Source organism: Pituophis catenifer, unplaced genomic scaffold (genome assembly GCF_029215685.1).
Source record: "Pituophis catenifer annectens isolate HBS135680 unplaced genomic scaffold, rPitCat1.0.hap2 SCAF_11, whole genome shotgun sequence".
NCBI classification, from domain to species: domain Eukaryota; kingdom Metazoa; phylum Chordata; class Lepidosauria; order Squamata; family Colubridae; genus Pituophis; species Pituophis catenifer.
Genome location: NW_027256891.1, coordinates 8,083,754 through 8,096,555, shown reverse-complemented (window position 1 = coordinate 8,096,555; position 12,802 = coordinate 8,083,754). Strand labels below are relative to the sequence as shown.

The 12,802-nt window shown below is 36.5% G+C and overlaps 1 protein-coding gene across 2 annotated transcripts in view; it reads right to left on the bottom strand.

The window, feature by feature from the left end:
* The window catches only part of DCX (doublecortin), a 142,433-nt gene that overhangs the window by 79,296 nt on the left and 50,335 nt on the right, over positions 1 to 12,802 (bottom strand). The gene's annotated exons all lie outside the window — the stretch shown is intronic.

Here is a 12,802-nt window from a genome sequence, read left to right as displayed (position 1 = left end):
TAATCAAGGACCACCAAGGAGGGAGCCATACCCCCAACAGTGGTAGGGCAAGCCATTATATTTAAACAGGCAGCAAATCTCACACTAATTCACATTGATGATGCTATCTAGCTGGGTAATAAAACATCCACAAGCAAACAATCAAGCTCAAAATCCCACAAATTTAGAGAGAAAAAGAGAGAGAGAGAATGAATGAATGAATAAAAGAATAAAATTGAGATAGGGGAAAAAACTAGAAAACAGTAACCAACAAAACATGGTATATATAGAAAATGATTTAGCCTAATTTTTGCATATGTCATGACTATATGAAATAATATTGCTAAATCTTTCCATTTGATTCATAAAAAAGCCAAGTTTAAGAATATAAAACAAATATATGGATGGTACTGAGATTTACGATCTTGAAAAATAATTTATTATGCCCCTGGCATCCATAATTATTTGTGTTATGGTAAATTCCAACTTTAGGGTATAAACACATTTTAAACCTACCATAGTAATCAATTTAAAGATATGAAAATAAACTTTAGCAGTGGTGTGATAATCCCAAAACATCACTTCCAGTTTAATGGATTTATGAGATAAGACCTTTTAGAAACTGAATCTGAGCTATCATATAAACATCAGAAAACATCTTTTGTTAAATGGATCTCAGCTTAAATTTATAAGAAATATTCATTGTATTCTTTAATATATTTAGCCATTGACTTGTTAATATGGGATACTCAAGCCTTTTCTGGGTTGCCAACAATAAACCCTCCTAATTGCCATGTCCCCAAGTTTATGTAGGTCACTCAGTGCAGCAACAAACAATTGTATCTGGACTGAAAATATCTGGAAGTTCGCTAGGTGGCACTAAAGAAAGCATTCTATACTTTGCTATCATCTACTGCCATGATGGCGAACCTATGGCACGTGTGCCAGAGGTGGCACTAGTGCCCTCTCTGATGGCACGTGAGCCATCGCCCCAGTTCATCTTTGTTGTGCAAGCATGCGCACCTGCCACCAGCCAGCTGGTCTTTGGGTCTTTGCCGCACATGCGTACGGGGTAGGGCACATACGGGGGGCCATGCATGCATGCACAGGGCAGGTCGCATGCAGGGGGCTGTGCGCGCATGCACGGGTGGGGTGCATGTGTGAGGCCCGCACATTGCATCTTGGGGGTTCAGGCATACGCAGGCACGTGCATTTGCGTGTGTGCGTGCTTTGGGCATTCGGTCTGGAAAAGGTTAGCCATCACTGATCTATCGACTTACTTGATTTTGCAATCCAGATCTGATAATCCAATGAAATATTTGGGACCAGATATATTTTACCCATCCCTGTGTCTGAATTTACCACTATTAATGTCAGGTACAAGTAACCAGAGCCACTCATGAATAGCTTAAGTCAGCAACTTTATTGACTTCTACCTATATTACAGAAATCTCCCCTTCCCTGGGAACAACCAAATAAGATCTCATTGATCTTGGCAGTGGGTGACTGGGTGGATCATAAGGTGGCTTATCCCTCTTGTGGCTGTGCAAGGACTCAAGGCTAATTTCCTGCTTGACCCCTCCTTCTAGTCTGGCTGGCACTTTCCTGATAATTAGTATGCAAACAATAACACTGTCGAGCCCCAGCTGGAACTCGCCATCACTGGGGGCCTGGGGGACAATTGAAGCGCCCATCTGAATGCCTAGGAAGGTGGGGACGGCTCCGCGCAGCAGCCAGCCAGATTCAGCATCGAGCGACACTCAGCCTTGACGAGATCGGCGCAGCTTCCCGACTCTGAGTTGCCGGCGCTGTCCTATGATGCTACGGTAGCGCCGATACCATTGGCGGGCGGGATTGTCAACCCGCTGAACAGCTGATGTGGGGAGTTGGGATTTGAGTGCTGGATGATAGTTTAGGAGCTGGGGAGGAAATAAATAGTGCTGCACGGCGGTTGCATGCAGTGCTGACTTAAACCCCGTGATCCGGCTTGTTCTGTTCTTTTTGCTGTGCTGCTGCTAAACCTTGATTAAACTATTGCCACTTGACATCATTTCCTGGTTCTTTTTGATGGCCACGGACTGGATGAGAGACAGAGCCGAGAAACCCTTTATAATATTTAAGATGAGTAGTTCAAAGATGTCCAAATCCTAGCCATTTATCAATATAGACGAAAGTTTCTTTCATTTCTTTTTCTCTTTCTTACTTGCAAAATATAAAAAGAAATCAGAGAGGGAAAGGCAATCTCTAATGATTACAAAGGCTCTAAGACAGAGCCCCAAAGCACAATGAAAAACAAAGAGGAAAAATTAAAGAGCATATTAATGTCAGAAAGCTAAGCAGGAACACATGTAAAATGGCATGTGGAAAAGACCTTGGAAGATAAACTGATGAGATGCTGCCAAGGAGCATAAGATGTTATAATTAACTATAATATGTTAACTATAAGATATTAACTATAACATCTATTCTATTGCAACTCTATGATGCCATATTATGGTGATTTTATAATAGTTTTACCATAATGTTTTTTTTTATTGAAAAAGTTTTACAATTACATTTTCTCCCCATTCCCCCCCCAACCCTCCCTAACCCCCCCTAATCCTCCCCAACCCCCCCTAACCCACCCCTCCCCCCCGGACTTCCACAGAATATAATCCAAATCAAAATCCCCTTTTTATAAAATTTGAACCCCTCCATCCCCAATATATTTTTCATCTTCACAAAATTCAAATATTTCTATCTTTATATAACACTTTCAGTTAAAAGCTATCTGATACTTCCTAGTTTGATATTTATTCTGCACATAATCTATCCACTTTTTCCAATCCCATTCATAAGTCTCTTGTGAGTGATCTTTTAGATATGCTGAAATCTTCGCCATCTCTGCAAAACTGGCCATCTTCAAAGTCCATTCCTCGATAGTGGGCACAGCTTCATTTTTCCAATATTGACCTATCAGTAATCTCGCTGCTGTTATCATATACAATATCAACTTTATTTCACCCAGTGTAAAAGCCTTAACTATACCCAATAAAAACAATTGTGGAGAAAACTGAATTTTTTTCTTCAAAACATTCTGCATAACCCACCAAATTTTTATCCAAAAAGCCTTCACTTTCTTACAAGTCCACCAAATATGATAATATGTAGCATCTAAGCAGTCACATCTCCAACACTTTGGTTGAACATTAGGGTACATACACGACAATTTCTTAGGATCTAAATGCCATCTATAAAATATTTTATAAAATTTTTCCCTCAAATTCTGCGACTGTGTGAATTTAACATTCTGAACCCAAATTTTTTCCCATGTTTCCAACATCACTGGTTCTGCAAAATTGTGTGCCCACTTAATTATGCAATCTTTAACCAGTTCAGTTTCTGAATCCCTTTCTAACAAAACATTATAAAGCCTTTTAATATGCATTGGACCTTTCTCTTTTATATGTCTAACCAATTCCTCCTCATGCATCATTATACCAGTTTTTTGGTCCTCTTTCCACCTCAGTTGAAGTTGATTATACTGTAACCAAGTTAGATTAATCCCTTCATCCAACAGTGTCTCTGATGTCTTCACTTGCCATCTGCCCGCATCTGTAAAAAGAACTTCTTTATATAACCCCCCCCGAGTGACATTATATTTGTATTCCACATAATATGACCAAGATCCAGCCATAACGGTATTTTGTAATCCCATTTGAATCGGTGCTTCTTCCAAACTCTCATCAAGGAGTCTCTAAGTATATGGCTTTTAAATACTTTATCCACTTTGTTTTCATAGAATAGGTAAGCATGCCAACCAAATTCAAGATCAAAGCTTTCTATATTCAATATTCCAGTCTTTTTCCTTCCAAACCAATCACTCGCTTGAGTCAAGGCTGCTGCTTCATAATATAATTGTAGGTTTGGAAGTTTAAGACCTCCCCTTTCTGGAACATCTTGCATAATTTTCAATTTCACTCTCGGTTTTTTCTCGTTCCAGACAAACTTATTCAATCCGCTTTGCCATTCTTTCAATTGTTTATCACTTTTAAGCACCGGAATCATTTGAAACAAAAAAAGAAATCTTGGCAAAATGTTCATCTGAATTGCTGCTATTCTTCCAAGTAAAGACAGCTGCAGTTTTTTCCAAGTCTCTATATCTTTCTGTACATCACGCCACAACACCTCATAATTATTTTGAAACAATTTCATATTTGATTCTGCAACCTGAACTCCTAGATATTTAACCTTTGGTACAATCTCAAAACCTGCCCTCCTTTCAAGTTCGTATTTTCGATCTTGTGTCATATTTTTAACTATCATCTTAGTTTTTTTTCTGGTTCAGTCTAAATCCTGATACTGTACCATAATCTTTTATAATAATTTATAAGAGCCTTGGTAGTACAAGGGTTTAAGGCACCCTGTTATTAAGCTGCTTAAGACCAGCTGCCTGCAATTACTGCAGGGTTCGAATCTCGCCAAGGCTCAAGGTTGACTCAGCCTTCCATCCTTTCTAAGGTAGGTGAAATGAGGACCCAGTTTGTGGGGGCAATAAGCTGACTTTGTATAAATATACAAAAAGGATGAAGGCTATTGCTGAGCACATTGTAAGCCGCCCTGAGTCTTCGGAGAAGGGCGGCATATAAATCAAATTAAAAAAAAAAAATCTTTTATAATGTCTTTCATCTGGATTATTGATTCCATCGGCTGTGTTAGGGTAACAACCAGATCATCTGCAAATGCCCTTATTCTGTAGTCCTCTTGCCTTATCACTATACCTTTCAAGGTACTCGAGTCCCGTATTGTATTCAACAAGACCTCTAGTGTTAAAATAAATAACAATGGGGATAACGGACAACCTTGTCTTGTTCCTTTCTCAATATTAAAATCTGTTGTCAAACTTCCATTTATAATAATCTGTGCCTTTTGTTCTTGATAAATTGCTGAAACCGCCTGTATAAATTGATCCCCAAAGTCTATCTTTTTAAAAGTCTTTAATAGAAAATTCCAATCCACTCTATCAAAGGCCTTCTCCGCATCCAAGAAAACCAGCACTGCAGGGATCTATTTGTTCTTCTCAAGATATTCCAATAAATCTATAACTTGCCTTACATTGTCCTTCATATATCTGCCTTCTATAAATACCGCTTGATCATCATGAATCACCTCTTGAATAACTGGCATCAACCTGTTGGCTAGTACTTTTGCATATATTTTATAGTCATTATTCAGAAGAGATATTGGTCTAAAATTCTCAGGTTTTTTAGGACCTGATTGCTCTTTTGGTATCAAAGAAATGTAGGCTGTTTTCCATGATGGGGGTATTTTACCCCCTTGTTGTATGTTACAAAATAAATCTCTAAAATGTTCAACCATTTCTGCTTGCAAAGTTTTGTAATACACCGCAGTTAAACCATCCGTTCCAGGAGCTTTAGCTGTTTTCAGTTGTTTAATTGCTACAATAATCTCCTCAGCTGTTATAGGATAATTCATTCTCTCCTTTTGTTGGTTGGTAATTTTTGTAACTCTTTTATTTTCTAAATATTTTTCTATAAGTCCATTCTGTATATCATCTTTAGCATATAATTTAGTGTAATAATCTACAAAGACTTCTTTAATTAATTTTTGTTGAAAGATTTCCTTCCCTCCAATATCGATACTATCAATAGTCCGTATACTCTGCTTCTTCCTTAGTGTATAAGCCAACCATCTGCCCGGTTTGTTAGCATTACAAAATGTATTATGCTTCGCATATTGTAAATTTGTTGCAGTTTGTTCCGCCATAAGCATTTGAAATTGATCTTTCAGAAGTTTTATAGCACCACGTATTCTTTCATCTGTTGGATTTTTAATAAGTAGCTGTTCTTTGTTCTTTATTTCTGCTTCCATTTCAGATCTTTTCTTTTGTCGATTCAGTTTGTGTTTAGAGTTCATATGAATGAGTACCCCTCTCATATACGCTTTACTCGCATCCCACACGATTTCAATAGGGGTACCCTTATTCAAATTCATTTCAAAAAATTCTTTCATCTGCTTTTTAAGTTCTGTTATATTTTTTTCGTATCTAAACAAATTTTCATTTAATCTCCACGATCTTCTCTCAATCTTTCCCATCTCAATTTCTATCCATACTGGGCTGTGGTCGGTTAGAGTTCTTGGAAAAATCTTTGTTCTTTTTGTCTTAACAAGTAAATCATCTGATAATAAAATAAAGTCAATCCTAGAAAAAGATCTATGTCTATCTGAGAAAAAAGTAAAGTCCAATTCTTTTGGATTATGTATTCTCCAAATGTCTTTTAATTCCAGATCTTCTTTCATGTCAAAAAAAGTCTGTGGTAGTCTAATCCTTGACTTCGCCAAACTCTTTTTATCTATTTTAGAGTCAATTACTCCATTCCAATCTCCCATGATTAAAATAGATCTATAGTCCCATTGCAATATTTTGGTGTGCAAAGTTTTGTAAAAATGATCCTGTTGTTGATTAGGTGCATAAATTCCGATCACTAAAATTTGGCCACTTACTGTGTGCAGTTCAATTGCTATGAACCTGCCACCTTCATCTGCTTCTATAATTTTAGCTGACAGTCTTTTATTTATATAAATAATCACACCATTCTTTTTTTCCAAATTTGAGGCTATAAAGTGTGTTCCTAGTTTTGAATTTATCAAGTATTTTTGATCTTGTGTTCTGACATGAGTTTCTTGTAGGCAAATTATATCATTATTAAATTGTCTCAAATATGTGAATAATTTCTTCCTTTTCTGTGGTAAATTTAGTCCATTCACATTCCAAGATACAAACTTAATCGTCATGTAGACTTTTTTGAAGCGACGAGCAGAATTGCCGAATATCTTCCGAAGTCTTCGACTTTGCTCCCCCCATGGCTTCACATTCTTGTGTAGTACTCTTGACTCCCTTCTTATATTGTTGTGCCTTAGATCTTTCCTGTTGTTGCTTTTCTTTAAGTTGCTTAGAAATTGCTCGAGTTACACGCTGGTTTTTAGCTTCAGCCATCCAGACTAGGTCCAAAGCCACATCTCTTGTAGTCAGAATCGGAGAGGGCTCTAACAGGGGCTCCTCCAGAAAACCTCCTGTAGCACCCTGCATTTCCGCTGCCTCTGGTTCCACCTGCTTAAGCTACTCTTCCATCTCTTGCTGAAGTTGCTTCTCCTTGTCACTCTCCTTTATCTCCAACACAGTGGATGTACGTGGGGATGGTGAGCTCTCTTTAAGAACAGTAGAATAGAATTGTTCTGCCTTCTCAACAGTGTTTAGTCGATATCTTTCTCCATTGTACCTCAAAATTATACCAGTTGGGGCATCCCACCGAAATGGAATTTGTTGTTTTTTTAATTCATTCACTAAAAATCCAAAATCTTTTCTATCTTTTAACATCTTGGGTGGTAGTTCTTTATAGACTCCAATCTGAGCTCCCTCCACTTGCACAGCAGAGAGAAAACACTTTTGCAGAATATCATTTCTCATTCTTCTATCTGTAAATTATATCACAACATCTCTAGGCAGTTGTCTTTGTCTGGCCACCCACGATTTCACCCTGTAAATTTTGTCTATTTTGTAAAAAATCTCTTCAGGGTTAATTTTTAACAGCACAGCCAGAGCATCAGCACAAATCTGTCTCAAATCTTGTCTGTCATTCTCTTTAATACCTCTAAGCCTTATGGTGAATTCCATGGACCTGAACTGCATCATTGTAATTTCGTTTTCAACTCTCTGCATTTTATTATCAGCATCAGAAATTTTGTAATCAGTATCCTTCATTTTAACATTCATTTCTGATTTAAATTCTTCCAGCTTAAAATCCGTTCTAATAATTGCTTCTGACAGACCAGACACCACAGTCATTAATTTATTAGTCACCTTATCATATTTCTCTTTTTTTTTATTGTAAAAGTTTTACCATTACATTTTCACCCCATTTTCACCCCCCTAACCCACCCCAAACTCCCCAACCCCCCCTCCCTAACCCCCCCTAACCCTCCCCTCCCCCCCGGACTTCCATAGAATGTACCCCATCATTATCCCCTTTATATAAAAAAAAACCCCTTGAGCTCTAAACCCCCCCAACCCCCATATCATGTTTCATCTTCACATAGTTCAAATATTTCTATCTTAATATAATATAATATAATACTATCAATAAAAAGCTATTTGATACTTCCTAGTTTGATATTTGTTCTGCACATAATCTATCCACTTTTTCCATTCACATTCATAAGTCTCTTGCGAGCGGTCTTTTAAATATGCTGAAATCTTCGCCATCTCAGCGAAACTGGCCATCTTCAAAGTCCATTCTTGAACAGTAGGCAAAGCTTCATTTTTCCAATATTTACCTATCAACAATCTCGCTGCTGTAATCATATACAAAATCAATTTTGTTTCATCCACTGTAAAACCCTTAACTATACCCAAAAGAAACAATTGTGGAGAAAATTGAATTTTTTTCTTCAAAACATTCTGCATGACCCACCAAATTTTTATCCAAAAAGCCTTAACTTTCTTACAGGTCCACCAAATATGAAAATATGTAGCATCTGTACAATCACACCTCCAACATTTTGGCTGAACATTAGGGTACATACACGACAATTTCTTAGGGTCTAGATGCCATCTATAAAACATTTTGTAAAAATTTTCCCTCAAATTCTGCGACTGTGTAAATTTAACATTCTGAACCCAAATTTTTTCCCATGTTTCCAACATCACTGGTTCTTCAAAATTTTGTGCCCACTTAATCATACAGTCTTTAACTAGTTCAGTTTCTGAGTCCCTTTCTAACAAAACATTATAAAGTCTTTTAATATGCATTGGACCTTTCTCTTTTATGTGTCTAACCAGTTCTTCCTCATGCAGCATAATACCAATTTTTTGGTCCTCTTTCCATCTCAATTGTAGTTGATTATATTGAAACCAAGTTAAATTAATCCCTTCGTCCAACAGTGTCTGTAAAGTCTTCAACTGCCATCTGCCCGCATCTGTAAAAAGAACCTCTTTGTATAAAACCCCCCCGAGTGACATTATATTTGTATTCCACATAATATGACCAAGATCCAGCCATAACGGTATTTTATAATCCCATTTGAATCGGTGCTTCTTCCAAACTCTCATCAAAGAATCTCTAAGTATATGGCTTTTGAAAACTTTATCCACTTTGTTATCATAGAATAAATAAGCATGCCATCCAAATTCAAGGTCAAAACTTTCTAAATTCAGTATTCCAGTCTTTTTCCTTCCAAACCAATCACTTGCTGAAGTTAAAGCTGCTGCTTCATAATATAATTGTAGGTTTGGAAGTTTAAGACCTCCCCTTTCTGGAACATCTTGCATGATTTTCAATTTCACTCTCGGTTTTTTCTCGTTCCAGACAAACTTATTCACTCCAGTTTGCCAAACTTTCAATTGTTTATCACTTTTAAGCACCGGAATCATTTGAAACAAAAAAAGAAATCTTGGCAAAATGTTCATCTTAACTGCTGCTATTCTCCCAAGTAAAGACAGCTGCAGTTTTTTCCACATCTCCATATCTTTCTGTACAACTCGCCACAGTACTTCATAGTTATTTTGAAACAATTTAATGTTTGATTCTGCAACCTGAACTCCTAGATATTTAACCTTTGGTACAATCTCAAAACCTGCCTTGTTTTGAAATTCATGTCGTCGATCTTGTGTCATATTTTTAACTATCATCTTAGTTTTTTTCTGATTCAATCTAAAACCTGATACTATACCATAATCTTGTATAATGTCTTTCATCTGGATTATTGATTCCATCGGATGTGTTAGGGTAACAACCAGATCATCTGCAAATGCCCTTATTCTATAATCCTCTTGCCTTATCACTATACCTTTCAAGTTATTCGAATCCCGTATTGTGTTCAGCAAGACTTCTAGTGTTAAAATGAATAACAATGGGGATAACGGACAGCCTTGTCTGGTCCCTTTTTCAATATTAAACTCTGATGTCAAACTTCCATTAATAATAATCTGTGCCTTTTGTTCTTGGTAAATTGCTGAGACCGCCTGTATAAATTGGTCTCCAAATCCCATTTTTCTTAAAGTCTTTAGTAGAAAATTCCAGTCCACTCTATCAAAGGCCTTCTCCGCATTCAAGAAAACCAGCACTGCAGAGATCTGTTTATTCTTCTCAAGATATTCCAATAAATCTATAACTTGCCTTACATTGTCCTTCATGTATCTGCCCTCTATAAATCCCGCTTGGTCATCATGAATCACCTCTTGAATTACTGGCATCAGTCTGTTGGCTAATACTTTTGCATAAATTTTATAGTCATTATTTAAAAGAGATATTGGTCTATAATTTTCCGGTTTTTTAGGACCTACTTGTTCTTTTGGTATCAAAGTAATATATGCTGATTTCCATGATGGGGGTATTTTACCCCCTTGTTGTATATTGCAAAATAAATCTCTAAGTTGTTCCACCATTTCTGCTTGTAAAGTTTTATAATACACTGCAGTCAGTCCATCTGTTCCAGGAGCTTTAGCTGTTTTCAATTGCTTAATTGCTGCGATTATTTCCTCAACTGTTATAGGATAGTTCATTCTTTCTTTTTGTTGGCTAGTAATTTTTGAGACTCTTTTCTCTTCTAGGTATTTTTCAATAAGTCCATTCTGTATGTCATCTTTAGCATATAATTTAGTATAGTAGTCTACGAAAACTTCTTTAATCAGTTTTTGTTGAGAAATTTCTTTCCCTCCAATATCAATACTCTCAATAGTCCGTAAACTCTGCTTCTTCCTTAAAGTGTAGGCCAACCATCTTCCCGGTTTATTAGCATTACAAAACGTATTATGTTTCGCATATTGTAAATTTGTTGCAGCTTGCTCCGCCAAGAGCATTTGAAATTGATCTTTCAAAAGTTTTATAGCACCAGATATTCTTTCATCTGTTGGGTTTTTAATGAGTAGCTGTTCCTTATTCTTTATTTCTACTTCCAATTCGAATCTTTTCTTTTGTCGATTCTGTTTGTGTTTAGAGTTCATATAAATGAGTACCCCTCTCATGTACGCTTTACTCGCATCCCATACAATTTCAATTGGGGTGCCCTTATTCAAGTTCATCTCAAAAAATTCTTTCATCTGTTTTTTAAGTTCTGTTATATTTTTTTCATATCTAAACAAATTTTCATTTAATCTCCATGACCTTCTCTCAGTCTTTCCCATCTCAATTTCTATCCATACAGAACTATGATCAGTTAAAGTTCTTGGAAATATCTTTGTTCTTTTTGTTTTAACAAGTAGATCATCTGATAACAAGATAAAATCAATCCTGGAAAAAGATCTATGTCTATCAGAGAAAAAAGTATAGTCCAGTTCTTTTGGGTTATAAATTCTCCAAATATCTTTTAATTCCAGATCTTCTTTCATATCAAAAAAAGTCTGTGGTAGTCTGATCCTTACTTTCGCCAAACTCTTTTTATCTAGTTTAGAATCAATTACTCCATTCCAGTCTCCCATTATTAAAATAGATCTGTAATCCCATTGCAATATTTTATTATGTAAAGTCTTATAAAAATGGTCCTGTTGTTGGTTCGGAGCATAAATTCCAATCAAAAGAATTTGACCGTTTGCCGTATGCAATTCAATTGCGATAAACCTACCACCTTCATCTGCTTCTATAATTTTAGCAGACAATCTTTTATTTACATAAATAACCACACCATTCTTTTTTTCCGAAGTTGAAGCTATAAAATGTGTTCCTAATTTAGAGTTTATCAAGTATTTATGATCTTGAGTTCGAATATGAGTTTCTTGTAGACAAATTATATCATTATTAAATTGTCTCAGATATGTAAATAACTTCTTCCTTTTTTGTGGTGAATTTAATCCGTTAACATTCCAAGATAAAAGCCTAATTGTCATCTTGACCTTTCTGAAGCGATGAGCTGCCTTGCCTCGCTTCTTCTGAGGTCTTCGGCCTTGCTCCCCCCATAGCTTCACTTTGTGTGGTGCTTTTAGCTCCCCTTTTATGTTGACTTTCTTGTTGTTGTTTTTCTTTTATTTGCTTAGAAATTGCACGAGTTATGCGCTGGTCCTTAACTTCAGGGATCCGAGCTAGATCCAAAGCAGCATCTCTTGTTGACAAAATTGGTGAAGATTCTAACAGGGATTCCTCCATAAAACCTCCTCCTCCAACAGCTCCCTGCATTTCCACTAATTCCATCTGCTTGGACTGTTGTTCCCTCTCATGCTGAGGTTGCTTTTCCTTATCACTTTTTGTCTCCAACATTGTAGATGTACGTGGGGATGATGATCTTTCTTTAAGAATATTATAATAAAAATATTCCGCCTTCTGAAAAGTATTCAATCGATGGCTCTCTCCATTATATTTCAAAATTATACCAGTTGGGGCATCCCACCGGAATGGTATTTCTTGCTTTTGCAATTCATTCACTAGAAACCTATATTCTTTTCGATCTTTTAACATCTTAGGTGGTAATTCCTTGTAGATTCCAATTTGAGCTCCCTCCACTTGCACAGAGGAAAGAAAGGATCTTTGCAAAATATCATTTCTTATTCTTCTGTCAGTAAAATATATCACCACATCTCTGGGCAATTTTCTTTGTCTAGCCACCCATGAATTTACTCTGTAAATTTTGTCTATTTTATAGACCACATCTGCTGGATCAATTTTTAACAATACAGCCAGGGCATCAGAACAAATCTGTCTCAAATCTTGCCTATCATTCTCTTTTATTCCTCGAAGCCTTATAGCAAATTCCATGGATCGAAACTGTATCATTGTAATTTCATTTTCAACTCTCTGCACTTTATTATCCACATCAACAATTTTAGAATCAGTAT